Below are 15401 nucleotides of genomic sequence, written 5' to 3' on the forward strand. Positions count from 1 at the left end.
GTTAATATGTTATTGCCATTGACCAATATTTGTTTAAATAATGATATCCATCCTGAACGATAACTGATTCTTCTTACATGACCCTATGAACTTTAATAGATTTATTCTTATGAATATGATAGGAATCGACTATTTAGTCGATCTTCTTTTATATCAGCTCTCAGAGCCGCATATTCGGGACTGTCTGGCAACACCGGCATGTTCTGCCCTTAATTACTGATAAGCTTTCTTTCCTTGTCAATTATAGGGTCAAATTGACTAGCACAGTCTCGGAAAGAGTGCGTAGGATCGACCACCCCTGCGCTGAAGCCAAAGTTCAGCTAGGCGCTAGGCGGAATCTAGGCGCTGACCCATTGCCTAGCGCCTAGTCGAGAGTACTGGGTCCTAGGCAGTTTTTCTAGGCGTTTTGGCAATATAGCCATAAATTATATATATATTATGTATATAACTATATATATGTATATAACTACTATATATGAGTCACAGTAAGTATAAAAAGAGGGCCAGTAGACACATCTGATTCCTAGCTAGCTTACTCTTGCATGTTCCTAGCTCCTGCAACATATTTTGACAGCTAGTAGTTAGTAAATTAGTCAATAGACAGCTAGCTGTTCATAAAAAATAGAAAACACTAAGTTGTGATATATCTGGATGATTTCAGCAGCCTCCCATCCTTGAGCACACCATATCAGCAGCCGATAATTACTAATACAAGTGGATAGGACAGTAATACAAGTGCACAACACAATTTATAAATAAAGGACAGCACAAGCACATAATTTGACTTGATCTTTTCTCTCTTACTAAGCAGCTTAGAGTTGAATTGGATATACACCAGCTTGTTGAGGCGGGTTGTAGTAAGCCTATTCCTCTTCTTAGTGTGTATCTACAATTTAAAAAGAGCATTCTCAGTTCTACAATTTAATTGTAATGCTACTAAAACTGAAATGTTCATAATAGATAGGTACTAACCCCTTCAAACCCACTCCTAATTTCTCATATTTAGTAGACTCAGTTCAGTAAACAAAAGACTTCACTGAACAAACACATGCAGATTTAGTCATACAGGGGAGATGAGCAGGGGAGGAGCTGCTAGCATGAGAGGGGAGAGGAGCATGGGAGGGAAGGGAGCTCACCTTGGGAATTTGGGGTGGCCGGCGGGGAGAGGTTCTAGTCAAGGACGAGTAGGACGGTGATGGCGAGTCGACGACGAGCAGGACCGGTGGCTGCACGAGTCGGGGATGAGTAGGGGATGAGCTTGGACGAGCAGGAGAGGAGCAGAGGAGGAGCAGGACCGACGGGGAGGAGGTCATCCGGCAGGATGGACCTCACCCAGCGAGGAGGACCGGCGGCGAGGGATGACCAAATCTTACGCGGGGACGAGCGAATGGCGCCGCGCTCTCTTCTAATCCTCCCACGCCTGGGTCACGTGGCAGCGCAGGAATTCCTCCCACGCTCTGATTTGGCGTGCCAAAATTGGCCTGCCCTCGAGCTCGCGCTCATCTCGCGCGCCTACGCGCCACCTAGCACCGCGATGCGCAACTATGCCCCTAGTCGTGGCGACGGGCTTGCTCGTGTGTCCTTGGCATGGGACAAATTTCCATGTCGACACACGTTTCTAGCACGCTCGGTGGCACCCCACAATCGTCATGGCGGCTCACAACAACAACTGACATCCTTATGATACATTATGAAGATCTACCCGATGGAGATAAAGGTGTCATCAGCAAAGCTACAGAAGAGTTTCAGAACAAGTGTTTGTTGTCCTACACTAAAACACGTGACAACACAATTGTTTAGAAATTTCTACTACCAAGAGTTCTACTACACGGGCAGACGGATACAACTGAAGATGAAGACATGCATTTCTTTAAGGAAGTTATAGACAAATCTATTCGTGATGCCATATCAAGCCATAATGAAGCTTTCTTGGATATATTCCACAACGCCATGAGAGAGACGATTCATGGGTTTCTAGTTGGTCAAGGTGGACCGGCTTATTACAACATTCTAGATCTGTTGACCCAAGGGACTAATCAAGTCGATACTAGCCATCAAGAAGCAGCACCAGCTGGTAATGGTGATGTCTAGGAAGTTCAGGGTTCATCTAAATAGACTCAAGGAACTACTATGGATCAGATACAGTATAATCCTAGACCACCAGTATAGCATGTGTAACAGTCAGGCGGGGCAAGGTCAAAACCAGGTGATCAATTTTGGCACATCAGGTCACATACCATCGTCGGCTCAAAAAATAGCACCATCAATTCAAAGGATCCGTAGAGATATAGATCCTTATGTCTACAATCTAAGACTTCAAGCAGCAAGCCAGCAAAGAACCCAGTAGATCGAAATTCCACAAGGGTATCACTATGGTACGGATTATAACACCCTTCACATGATGCCAAATCTAGGATATCAAGGCACATAAGATTTCAATCCACAGATGAGTCAGCAGATGTAGAGAAATCCAAATTCAAATGTTGACGAGTTGCTGCTGAGGGTGACCGAGATGATGAAGAATTAGTTCGGTCTGAAGCCAAAAGGGCTGACTTTTTCATACAAACGCCCATATCCAGAATGGTATGATTTGGTCGCTCTTCCCACAAATTATAGGCTCTTAAAGTTTGCTAAGTTCACTAGGCTAAGACAGTACAAGCACGATAGAACATGTCAGTCGGTATCTTACACAATTGGGTGAAGCATCAGTTGAGGATGCCCATCGAGTTCGTTTCTTCTCCTTGTCCTTATCAGGGCCAGCCTTCACTTGGATTTCATCACTACCTAGTCAATTCTATTGCCAATTGGGCTGACCTAGAGAAGTTTCATACATATTTTTACACTAGGACTAGAGAAAAGAAGATAACTGACTTGACAACTATAAGGTAGAAGACTAATAAATCGGGCACTGAGTTTCTTCAGAGGTTCCAAGAGACTAGGAATTTGTGCTTCTCCTTAAAATTGGTTGATGATCAACTAGCTGCTTTAGCTATTCAAGGAATGCTTCCAATGTGGAAAGAAAAGCTTGCTAGGACTAAGAATTTGACAACTTGGGTCAATTGGCTCAATGAGTAGGCAGCGCTCAATAGCCAATTCCAGAGTATAGCACAGAGATACCCGATTTTAGAAGAGTACCACAGTAGCTGAAGCTTATGATCCATACTCAGTCGATGACGGCTATGAAGATGAAGAATAGGTTGCTATGGCTGAATGGAATTGGGGCAAGAAGACAGTAATGGTGCCAAATCCTTAGGGAGGAGGAGTCGAGGAGAGCTATGACTTTGATGTTACTAAATCAGATAAGCTCTTCTATTTCTTGCTTGAGAAAGGGCAGATCAAGTTGCCCAATGGTCATGTCATGTTGCCCCTTGATCAGTTGAAGAACAAGAAGTTCTACAAGTTCCATAATGCTACTTCTCATTTCACCAATGAATGCAGAATTTTCCGATAGCATATACAGAGGACTATTCAGCAAGGGAGGCTCAAATTTTATACGCCTCGGAAAATAAAAGTTGATGATAATCCTTTCCTAGGAGATCAAAACATGGTTGATGCTAGGCTACTCAAAGGAAAGACTAAGGTCCTAACATCAACCAAATCAAGAGAAGCTAGAACAGTAAATCCCAAGATGCAAATATCGACTGACAGGTACAGAGAAATTAGAAGATGCCGCGCTAAGCAAAAGAGCCGATATAAGCAGGGGGAAATGTCAAAAGATGGGGCGACAAAGCCGCGAGTTATATCTCGGATCCTATTGAATAAATGGTAGTGGCAGAAAGAAAAGGATTATCAGTGTTAGTTAAAGGATCAAGCATACCAGCATCAACTGAAACAAGGAAGGTATGAAAGGAAACAAGCCAAATTATATTAGAATTGTTCTTTCTTCAGATATTGCTGGAATGAAGGTTTGAAGTTGCCTACTAGACATGACTGTCCAGAATGCAGCAATCAATATTGGGAGTTTAGGCAGTCTCAAACCAATCGCCGGTCTATCCATGCTCAAGATGCATATCATCATAATAACATGGATCAGCGCTTAAAAAATAAAAGTGTTCAAAATCGGCTAGGAAAAAGAGTTGTTGACCAGGACTGGGCTGATTATAAAGAAGGCAATGAAAGAAAATATATTTGGTAGGAAGGCCAATGGTGTCCAGGAGGTTTAACAAGAAGCTAGAAGAGAAGGGTGCAACGCCTAAGGAATAAAGAGGTGGAATAGGCTCAGGCATCCGGTAAACCTCAAGTATGGTGTACCAAGCAAATAGCCAATAGAAAGCAACCATTGGCTAATATCCAATTGGTTTTTCTGTTGCCATCATAATTTAGAGCTCCGGCAGATTAAGAAGTTTATTCGGATTTTGATGAATCAGAGTATGAGGAGATAGTTGCCAAGTTCACAGTTGTACAACAAGCAATATTTGACAAACCAGTCAAAAATCGGTACTTAAAAGCTTTATATATGAAAGGTCTTGTTGATGGGAAGCCATGAACAAGATGTTGGTGGACGAAGGTGCTTCTATCAATCTTATGCCTTACACCAGTTTTTGTAAGCTTGACAAAGGACCAGGAGATCTAATGGAGACTGACATGATGCTTAAGGATTTTGGAGGTAATACGTCTAAGATCCGGGGGGTAATAAACGTTGAACTAACAATCAGGAGCAAGACTCTGCTCACCACACTCTTCGTCATCAATGGAAAAGGGTCATACAGTTTGCTCCTCGGTTGTGATTAGATTCATGCGAACTGTTGTATACCATGAACCATGCATCAGTGTTTGATTCAATGGCATGGAGGTGATGTCGAACTAGTTCGCACTGATGAGTCTGTGTGCATCACAATAGTCGATCCAGTCTTCTGGGAACTAGGAGACTTCGAATATTTTTCTAGCAAGTCATGGGAAGGAGGCTTCATTAAGATCAGCAATGAAAGCCAACAGCCGATGCAAGTGATCGGCTCTAAGAGTTTGTTTTAGTAAAAAGTCACGGCTTCACATTGGCCATTGGATTAAGGAAAAATAAGCATTAGCCCTGGAGATGGGTTTAGGCCGACGTATGTGGATGCTGAGTCAAATTGTAAGTGCGATTCAGAGTTAATGGATTTCTTAAAGAAGTTCTATTTTGCTTAATAGGATGCTTGACCTAGGTTGATTAATCCTTTGACCTTTGATATGAAAAGTTCTATGGGATGTTATCCTAACATCTGATCAACATTCGATAGCCAATTCATTCTTGGCTCTAACAGCTGGTACCAGGAGGGTATCGCCTCTAGTTCAAAAAATAAAAATCTTCAAAGACAATAAAAGCCGATACAATATGTATCGCCTATAGAGCAAAAACAAAAAGCAAAAACAGTCATGCATAAGGGCATTGCACTGAGGCGCATTCATGAAAGAGGAGTCTTTGTTCATTGTTTCCCCCGTAAGTACAATCTAGTTGAAGACTTTGTTCACCACATCCTGAGCAGATGTGATGTCTATGATGGCCTCTGCCGCTATGATGAATTCTTCTATTAGGTCCTCATGTCCCTCAAGGCCATCGCCAATCGAGAAGCCAACCTCCATGGCATGGAGGTCATGCCCAGTCTAGACCTATGCTACAGTTAGCACCACCGACGTGCCGTGACGAACGCCGTGAAGAGCAATCTCTTGAACATGGGCTGGGATGTCTTAGAGATGAGCGTCAATGAGGGAACCCCGAGCATTGACGGCGTCCGCGACCGTATTTGCCGCCAGTTGGAGACTCCAAGTGCACCATTTGATCTGGCGATTATAGAAGACTATCAAGACAAAGGTAGTGGAAACCAGAATAGAAACATTCATGGAACTCATCTTACCTGCTACCACGGTGTCAGACTCAGCCAGCCGTGCTCGAACAGCGCTGGCCTCCTCCTCAGCCGCATTAAGGGCCACTTGGAAGACCCCTAGACAAATATCAAGCTAGTCATTGTTTCAAATCACCTTAGAATAGCGGTCCTCAGCCATCCTCCATTCTTGGAAAAAGCGCCGGGCATTGTCACCGTTATACGAGTTAGAAGAATCCGACGATGAAGCCAGTACGGAAGATGCAGCATCAGTGGGTTTGCTAGTCCTAGGGAAAGGACAAAGGCTGTCATTCACAACAAACCTATAGGTGAGTCAGAACAAATCATCATCATGAACAGAGGTTGCCAATCTCACCTCATGCGTCGGAGACAGCATGTCCTCTTTCGAGATCTCCTCCGCCGCGCGCTTGCCTCGGTTGCCCTCGCCGGCCATGAGAGATGATTGGATCTATGGAAGGAAGGAAGAAAACCACTATAGGGTTTTGGTAGGAGGAAGAGAGCGAAGGAACAGTTGTAGATGGAGATGTGTTTGAGGCCGAAGCCCTCGACTGGTATTTGAAGGCATGAAGCGAAGAAGCAGACGCCTCGGGACACGTAAAAGGCAACTGCAGTTAATAAAAGGCAAAACGCCACTTCACCAATGCTGAAGAGAATACGACGCTGGCTGACTAAGGATAGGAGATCGAAGGCTCTCTTAATAAAGGTCGTGTTTTTAGACCTAGATAGAATTAAAACTAAGAGTCTAGAATTGGCTATTTTCAAAATCGGCTCTTTAGCCGGAACAAAGGACTTGATCTTCAAAAATGAAGAAAGGAGATAAGACTCTGGAGAGGGCTGGGGATGAATTACCCTTGATGGCCAAGAGCAAAAGAGCTGATAGAGTCGCCTTACGAACTCGTGTATAGCCATAATACAATCCCTCCTTGGGAAGTTCAAACTAGATTGAGGCGTGTTATGTTATAGAGCGATTTATCAGCCGAAGTCTACAAAGTGCTCTTGAAAAACATTGAAGCCCATAAATCAAGGATTGCAAAATATTACAATTAAAAGGTCAAGAATGAGTAATTCTCTTAGAGAGATTTGGTCTGGAGAGTAAAATTGTTGATCGGATCAAAGGACAACAAATCCAGCAAAGTGGTCACCTAATTGGGAAGGACCTTATCGGATCGAGCGTTGTGTGCCGGGTAATACTTATATTTTGGAAATACTGAAAGGAGAAGAAGGATTTAGGTAGAGCAATCAAATGGGGAATATTTAAAGGAATATTACCCTAACATTTGGATTAATACTTGACAACCAATTTGCTCGGTTGTTAGCTCTAATAGCCGATACCAGAAGACTATCACTTCTAGTGCGAAGATAAACCCAGAGGGGTAAAAGCCGATACAATGTGTATCGCCCGTAGAAACAAAGCAAACATGGACAAAGTGATGCATATAGTATGAAGTACAAAACAAAAGGGAAAATCACTCAAGACGGAGAAATTGTTTGCTAGTATCATCTATTACAAACTACGGGCCAGAAAACACTTTGGCTACTATATCATCGGCCTAGGAGATAAAGGCTATAGAGTTAGCAGCACTAAAGAAGTCCTCAATTAGGCGTTCATAATCCCCAGGGTGTGCCATGGCTAGGAAGCCAGTGGGGAAAGAACCGAAGCTCATGGCTAGAATGGACTTCTGTAGAAGCCAACGCCATGGCGGCATCATGGCGAACGCCATGCAAAGCGACCTCCCTAACATAGTTTGGGAGGTCATGCAGGTGAACCATCAGGGATGGCACCTCTGGCAGTTGATGAATCCCACCACGTGCTTCGTAGCCAATCGGAGGCTCTCCAGTTGGGCAGACAAATCTAAAAAGATTCAAAGGGGAGATGATCAGAGTCTTGAAGATGAAATTGAAAGGAAGCAAAGTTTATGATAGATATCTCACCCAGTAATTCTAGCCTTGGCCTTGGCCAACCTATCCTCCACTGAACCAACCTCGAGAGGCGATTGACATCAAACCATGGCCAGAGCTGATTCTACGAGAGAGAGACATTCAGTGAGACTCTGGCCATGCCGATCAATGGAGGCAAGCATATCATCATTGTCAATCTGCCTCCTCTGATAACAAGGGAGCTAGCGATGAGATGTTAACAAAGAGGACCCTAAAGGCCGAACAGAGTCAGTCCTATCCCCTAAGCTAGTGGGGGCACCATGAGTTGCACCCTTCTGACGATGAAGGCGCTGACAGTGATGATGCAGGTCCATTGAGGGCCTCCATAGGAAACTTCTTGCTATTCTCCATGATCTCAAACCTACAGAGAAGCAGGAACTATACTAAGGATGTGGAAGGTTTGAGGTGAAGTGAGTTGTTTTTCAATCCCCAATCATGGCCTGAATATATAGCCCAGGAAGGCAAAGAGATAGATTGCGTCAGCGGTGTGAAATTGAAATCAGATACGAAAAAAGATCGATGCTCTGAGAATTCAGGGAACAGATAACGAAAAGATAACAGATTTGAACTTATTGCTCTCCCAAGTTATAGAATATCATGGGATAGATACAAAAGATTTATATTGACCAGCAATCAGCCCACCAAGGTTTCTTTGGATTGAAGGAATTTTGAATCCCCACAGAGCCAAAAGTCATCATAAACCAAGTCACATCAGCCCGTTAATAAAATTGTGATAGAGAAGGGAAAAAGTCATCTGTCTAACAGATGCCCTAGCTAATTTCTCAAAGCCGCTGGAAAGAAGCTTGTGGCTTTCCCAATGGGCATTCAATTGAGCAAACAAGAGGAAGGTGTCCACTGCATTTTAGCCCTTGCAAACACTAGAATAGCTCTGTAAGCATGGAGAGAAGACCTAGGCGATATCACAAGGATTCTTCTAACCGCAGTAGCTGATTCTCTTGCTCAGCAAGGTGCTAAGATGGGAGACACAATCACCCTATGCACAAAAATTCTTCTAACCGCTCAAGATCTTCATAGCAAAAGGATAGACCATGGAGGGTCCAGCGGGGTCAGGAGCACTTGAGGTGGCAGATAGAAGAGAAACATGGTTGAATTGTTGAGTTGCTCACGCCAGGGTCGGATAGACATTTTATAGCCGGCCTAGAAGGATGAATCCAAGTGCCCGTGAAGCAATGATGCTCTTATAAAAGTTTTGAAGCGTGGGCTCATGAGCTGACATCGGTGACGACAAATGGTAGACCCCTAGATCAAGATTCTCTACTCATGACTATAGACCTATCGGGGATACAGATACGATAATTCTGGGATAAAATTATTTTTATCCCAAAATTGGGGGGCATGCGTTTACACCAAAATTTAGAAGAAGAGTCGCAAGGGACTCGAAAGCTCCCAAGATCATGTCAGCAGGGAATCAATTCTATCTAGATTAGAATCAGCTGATTCGAATGTAGCACTAGAATCGGCTTTCTTCAGGCAGCACCAGCAGATAACAACAAAGGCTAAGATCGACGCTGGGACAAGACATGATGGACTCTACAAAAGGGTCAAATTGACTGGCTCATCTCGAGAGGAGTGTGTAGGATCGACTACCCCTGCGCTAAAGCTAGGCAGATCTCTAGCTCCATCAAGTGGACCCTTTCGGCTTGCTCGTGTGTCCTCGGCACGAGACGAAATTCCGTGTCGACACGTCCTTATACTCAATTTTATTAGCAGTCATCATTAGTTCATTAACTAACCATAATATGTAAGCACATGTACTACTTTCAAGCAGGTGGTAAGCAATTAGAACTAGTTTTACATGTTTCATATTCTAGTTCTTACTATGGTGCTAGACTGTAGACAAGTCATATTGGATCACCCGGTGATTTGTGAACCAATGTATCCTAGCTGGGTACCCTAAAACATATGCCCCGCTTGTATTCTAGGCACAAGCAAGACCAACCCACTACCCTCCTATCACGGGGTCCAGGTCCCCATCTAAACTTGGACTCCAAGCCCCCGCTCTTGAGTCCCAGACTCAGTGCGGTGCTTAAACCTCCACCATCTCTGCCTCCAATCAGTCAGTCTAGAAAGAGCTAAAACACATGACAAGAGAGCAATGAGCCTTCCCGTGCCCATACACAAGTATGTGTTCAGGATAATAAGTCTGTGGTCTAACTACCATCTATTGCAATGGCCGGTCCTTAACCAAGATAGGCGAAACAAGTGCAACACGAGCCTTGCTCGAATGCCAAACCATGTCCAGATCCAAAGTACCATTCTGCTCGGTCTCCAATTATCATTCATATATATTTTCCAGGCGATAATAATATCATAGCAATAATAATATCTTTCCAATCTCTCGCGAGTGACAGGTAATCACTCGACTTCTACCAGAGTCTTGTAGCATAGCAATCTACATGATCCTGTCATACTAGTAAAACTCATAGGATAAGGATATGTATATGCAAGTGGGTTTTCATTCAACTCCTTAAAACTTAATGTACAAACATAATATAAAGTGTAGAAAAGTAGAGGTTATGCACCGAGGCTTGCCTGGGTAACATATAACCAACAGTTAGTATTCCATCTTCGTGTCCTGATCCCTGACACTATCTTTTCAGCTACTCCATTTGATACCATCGATCCACCGTCGTTCCTATTATGATATGTATTGATGCAAATGCAAGGATGACGCAATCAATCAAAAGGCAACAACAATTCTTAAAATACGAGTGCACAAACCAAGCTAACAAGCTAACTCCTATGTCTAATATATTAGCTAAGTATTAACTTCACTAAACAAAGCATCCTTTTCATCAACAAGTACTAATTCTTACCAAATCAAGTCTCTTTTTGATTTATTAATGATTTAATATACTTGAAACTAGTGCATATTAACTACTCTAGTAAACTAATTATTATTGGGCTACAAAAATTAGAGAGGACACCTGATAACACTTCTAATATACTATAAAAATTTTAGAGCTAACACTACCACCGATTTATCACGGAAATTCCTACAAGTTTATGTCTTAACAATATTTAGTATGTTAAAAATAATTAGAGCACCCCTAAAAACATACAGAACCTATGCGAACAAAATACATTATTAGATAGATTATGATTTTAGAAACTTAACAAAATTAGTTTGGCATTTTTATGATTTTTCTATATTTTATTGTTAATTTTAGAAGATCACTACTTTGGAACAAAACACAAAACTAGAAAGGAAAAGCTTTGTCGGCTCGGCCTGGCCCAGCATGGCCTGCTCGGCTAGCCACTAGCCCAATAGCTAGAGGCCCAGGCGGGGGTGGGGCGCGTGCATGGCCACAGGCCATGGCCCATGGTGCGGAGGGCGTGGCCCAACGCGGCGTGGGTGTGAGCGGCCAGGCGGTGGCCCAGCAGCCGGCCCACACGGCTAAGGCAAGGCGGTGGCGCACTTTTGTGAAGAGACCCCTAAGCTTCTCTCTATTCAACCCGCAGTACATCACACACTATGCATCACTATTTATATGAGTCACGGTTTTGCATTGGGAACCCTAGAAAAGTTTCTATTTCATTTTCTCACCTTCTCTCTTCTTCAGCTCGTACACAGAGCACGGGAAACTAGAGGCAGCGACCGTCGAGGAGGCTGGGATCTGGCCGAACAAAGGTCTGGCAGGTGACTAGGAAGAGCTGGTTGGGCTGCGCGGCTATGAGGCACACCCGCAGGCACTCACTACGTGGCCCGAGGTGGCCCTCAGCCTACTGGCCATGGGAGTAGGCGGCGGCTGCACCGGTGATGGTGGCTTCCGGGAGCGGCGTGGGTCAGTGGAGGAGGCGCAATCGGGGCAGAGGAGATCCTGGCCATAGGTGCCGATGGCCACGGCAAGCCCGACCATAGCCCGCAGAGGCATGGCCATGGACGGTGGTAGTGGATGAGCGGCACGGAGGTGGTCACTGCAGCGATGGTGCTGCAGTGCATGGGTGGCGGCACAACAGCGGGGGTATGGGGCTAGAGATGGAGCTAGCCTAGCGTGAGGTGGCTAGGGGCAGCGGGCATGGCTACGGTCGACAAAGCTTCGATGTCATCCATGGCGTTCGCAAGCAGCATAGGGAGAAGCAGAGCGGGGAGGGCGAGAGCAGCAGCTCGCTACGGCGGCTATGGCGTGCGCTCGGCTCGGTAGAGGCAAGCATAGGGAGAGGCCAAGAGAGTGAGAGAGAGCAAAGGCGAGGACAGCAGTAGTGCATGAGGCAGTAGATAGGCAACATGGCAAGGATGTGGGCAGGAGCAGAGCCATGTGCTCCCCTCGGTAGTGGACGCAAGGATAGAGCAGGGTAGGGGCGACGCGGCGTGTGCGGCCACTGGTGGAAAGGTCACAAGGATAGAGCAAGCCATGGTAGGTGAAATGAACGGCTCACGATGGCATGCTGGTAAAGGATACGTATAAGTGTATTTTCTATTGTATTTTGTTATTTATTTTTAATAGAAAAATGGCAAGGTGATTTAAGCACATGGCCTTGCTCGGGCACATGGCCAAGTTGAGCATGGTGTTCGGCCAGTGCAGCGCGACAACAAGATGAGCAAGGTAGCCCAGTGAGCGCCAAAGCATGTGGTGACCAGCGCACACCAGGCCAAACGATCGGAATCGTGCGCTGCACGAATGTTAAAGCGTGCCCAACTTCCAATCCAGACCAGTTAAGACTAAACCAACTGCTATACCATCACAAAGCACTCACTTTGATGCAATCAACAATATAAAAACATGCAACTAGTGTTTAAACATTTTTGTTAAAAATTAAATGCCAAAATAGCATTGTCTACCACCCTTCATACTTAGAAACATTAAGGTTTTCAGTTAGGACTAAGTAACCATTAACTCTTTTGTCACAATTTTTAATAGATCTAAACCTTGCTAACCTCAACCAACAAATACTTCATGCCATAGTCCATACCTAATACTAACTCATAGGAGCAAAATATATAAGCACCATTTAACGAATTCGCTCAATATGATTCGCCAAAAATGGTATCTTAAACATAAATTCAAGTGTTTGCCGTCTTAACGAAAAGGCTTATCTTAATTTCCTATTTGATCATTGAGCTCCCACAACACTAGTTAACAACATCTATTTCCCAAAAGTTAATGTTGCATTTCCATCTACTAAACTTGTACTTCAATTTTTATTTAAGTATTATATACAAGTTATGTTTTATTCTTGTTTACAGAAATTGCTTTTCAGTGCCAAACAATTAAAACTATTTCTCCTATTTTCTTGTTAAGATTTTCATTAGCACATTTAAGTAACTAACTCACTATATATATAGATCTATTTCTCAGGCCATAACCTCAGTGGCTAACGAGCTCATAACACTAGAGGTGTTACAATGCTCTTGACTCCTTAGATACTGGTCGCTAGATGGGCCATCCTTTTCCTCCCCTTACTCTAAAGGTGCCCGAAGCAGGTTGTTGAACCTATCGATGGGCCAACCTTTGAACTCCTGGGCGTATATGGGCCATAGGAGCGTCTCTAGCTCTGTATCCCTTTTACCTATGATGGGTCATGACTCAGTTCGGGAAGGCAAAATGTCCGGTGGGTCTTCCTGAGGAAACGGACACACGTAGCAGTGCACACGCCTAGCGATGAGTCATGGTGGTAGGTCATGGCAGGCATGGAGATCTTGGTGGGTGGGTGGTTTCCTCGTGCCCATCACCCCTATAAAACTAAAGGGTTTGCCCCTCGGGTTCCATACGTTGCATTCCTTGCCTCCACAGCCACTCCGCCATCGCCGCCATCGCTTAGGTTTCCTGCCTCCACATCTCCGCCGCCATTGAGCCCCGCATCTATACGGCCCCACCTCCAATGGAACCATTGTGCCATTTTGACATCACCTTCCTAGCACATGGAGGGCCTTGTCCGTCGTGGTCTTCTCCACACGAGGACCTCGGCCGAGGAGTGACTATTGCCCAGGCAAGGAGGATTTGCCGTCACCGCCCTAACGGCTATGTGGTGTTGTTTGCCCACTTCCACGAGCGTGGGTTCGCAACCCTCACCCAAAAATTTCTTCGAGGGCCGCTGCACTACTAGAAGATCTAGCTACAGCATCTCAACCCCAACAGGATCTAGCACATGGCAGCATTCGTCACCCTATGCGAGGGATTCCTAGGTATCAACCCCCACTTTCACTTGTGGAGGCACTTCTTTGTTGTCACCCTCAAGAAGAAAAGGGAAAAGAGTGGTAGGCAGGAGCTGGACATGCCGATGGGGTGCGCCGACATCCAACTCTGGAACAATCGGGTCGGCGAGTACTAGTCGATGCGACTGTCAACGTCCATCAAGGGGTGGCACTCACAGTGATTCTACCTCAAGAACACCACCACTACCCCTCTGCTAGAGTTCACCGGGTGCCTGATCAAAGAGGCCCTGGAGCCGTGGAGGAAGTGGGGCATCCCGAAGAAGGACAAGAAGAAGATCCGAGACCACATCGCCGCCATCCACATCTTGAAGGAGAATGGCCTGAAGGGGTTCGAGCATCATCGGGGCTTACCACGCAAGGAGGGTGGCGCCATTGATGATGCGCGCACTCCCTGCTGTATGCGATGGCACCCGAGGCAGTCGTTCGATGGAACGGACGCTCACCGAGGGGATGCTCCCCTAACTCCGAGATCACGCAATGCATCAAGGAGGCGATGGAGCCTTTATGGGACGATGTGGGTGCCAGCCCTTGACTTCATCTACTCAGTGCTGGGGCATCCTCCAATGCAGTCAAAGTTAGGCTACATTGTCTTCAGTAAGTCCCCTTTTCTTCTATCTTTTCTTCAATTGATTTCCTCACCCCTTGATACTAACTTTGAGAGGGGCGAGACCAGTTGAGGGACCTCACCCTCATGGATCACCCAGCACCGTTGCCGAGGGATTCGGTCGTGAGGATGGTGAATCGCGCCGAGGGTGAGCGGCTGAGGAAGGCGAAGGAGGATAAGAAGAGGAAGAAGCAACAAAAGCTGTAGGCGTGTGAATGAGGGGAGGACACTGATAGCGATGATAACAATGACGATTGGGATGACGATGAGGTAGTCGATGATATCGAGTGGGACAACCTAGAGGATGAGGATGCACTGACAGGTATCGGTTCGTCCTTATAGGCATTGGGACCCTCCCTGTTCCATGGAGGGGAGGGTATGTTCGGGGAGCTAGCGGAGGCAGGCCGTACCATCGGCCTACCCTAGGAGCCAATAGAGGCAAGCGGCCCTGCCATCGCGCTCGAGGTGCCAGCGGAGGCGGGCGGCTCTGCCGTCGTCCCCAAGAGCCAAGGGGAGCGAGCCTCTCTGCCCAGGAGCAGGGGGTGGGCTCAAAACAACCTTGTTCTAAAGAGGCAAGGCAAGGGTCAGGGGGTTCGCCCCCCAAACGCATCTATCGCTCGATGACGTTGAGGTGAGCTATCGGTTCCTCTATTTTTTCTATTTTGGTCAGATTTTATCGTGACTTATGTTTTTTATCCCTTGTAGTGTCAGTAGGCAGCGTAATCCTTTGGCGTTTGCACCAAAGAAGAGCATTGCCCTCCAATTGAGGTGGCAGTCGTCGGCTGATGTCATGCCTGTTTTGGGTGGGAGCAGGCGCCAATGTGACCGCGTTCGCCCAAGGGGTGCCTTCGGAGGTCGTGGA

This window comes from Miscanthus floridulus, chromosome 6 (assembly GCF_019320115.1).
Source record: "Miscanthus floridulus cultivar M001 chromosome 6, ASM1932011v1, whole genome shotgun sequence".
Classification (NCBI taxonomy): Eukaryota; Viridiplantae; Streptophyta; class Magnoliopsida; order Poales; family Poaceae; genus Miscanthus; species Miscanthus floridulus.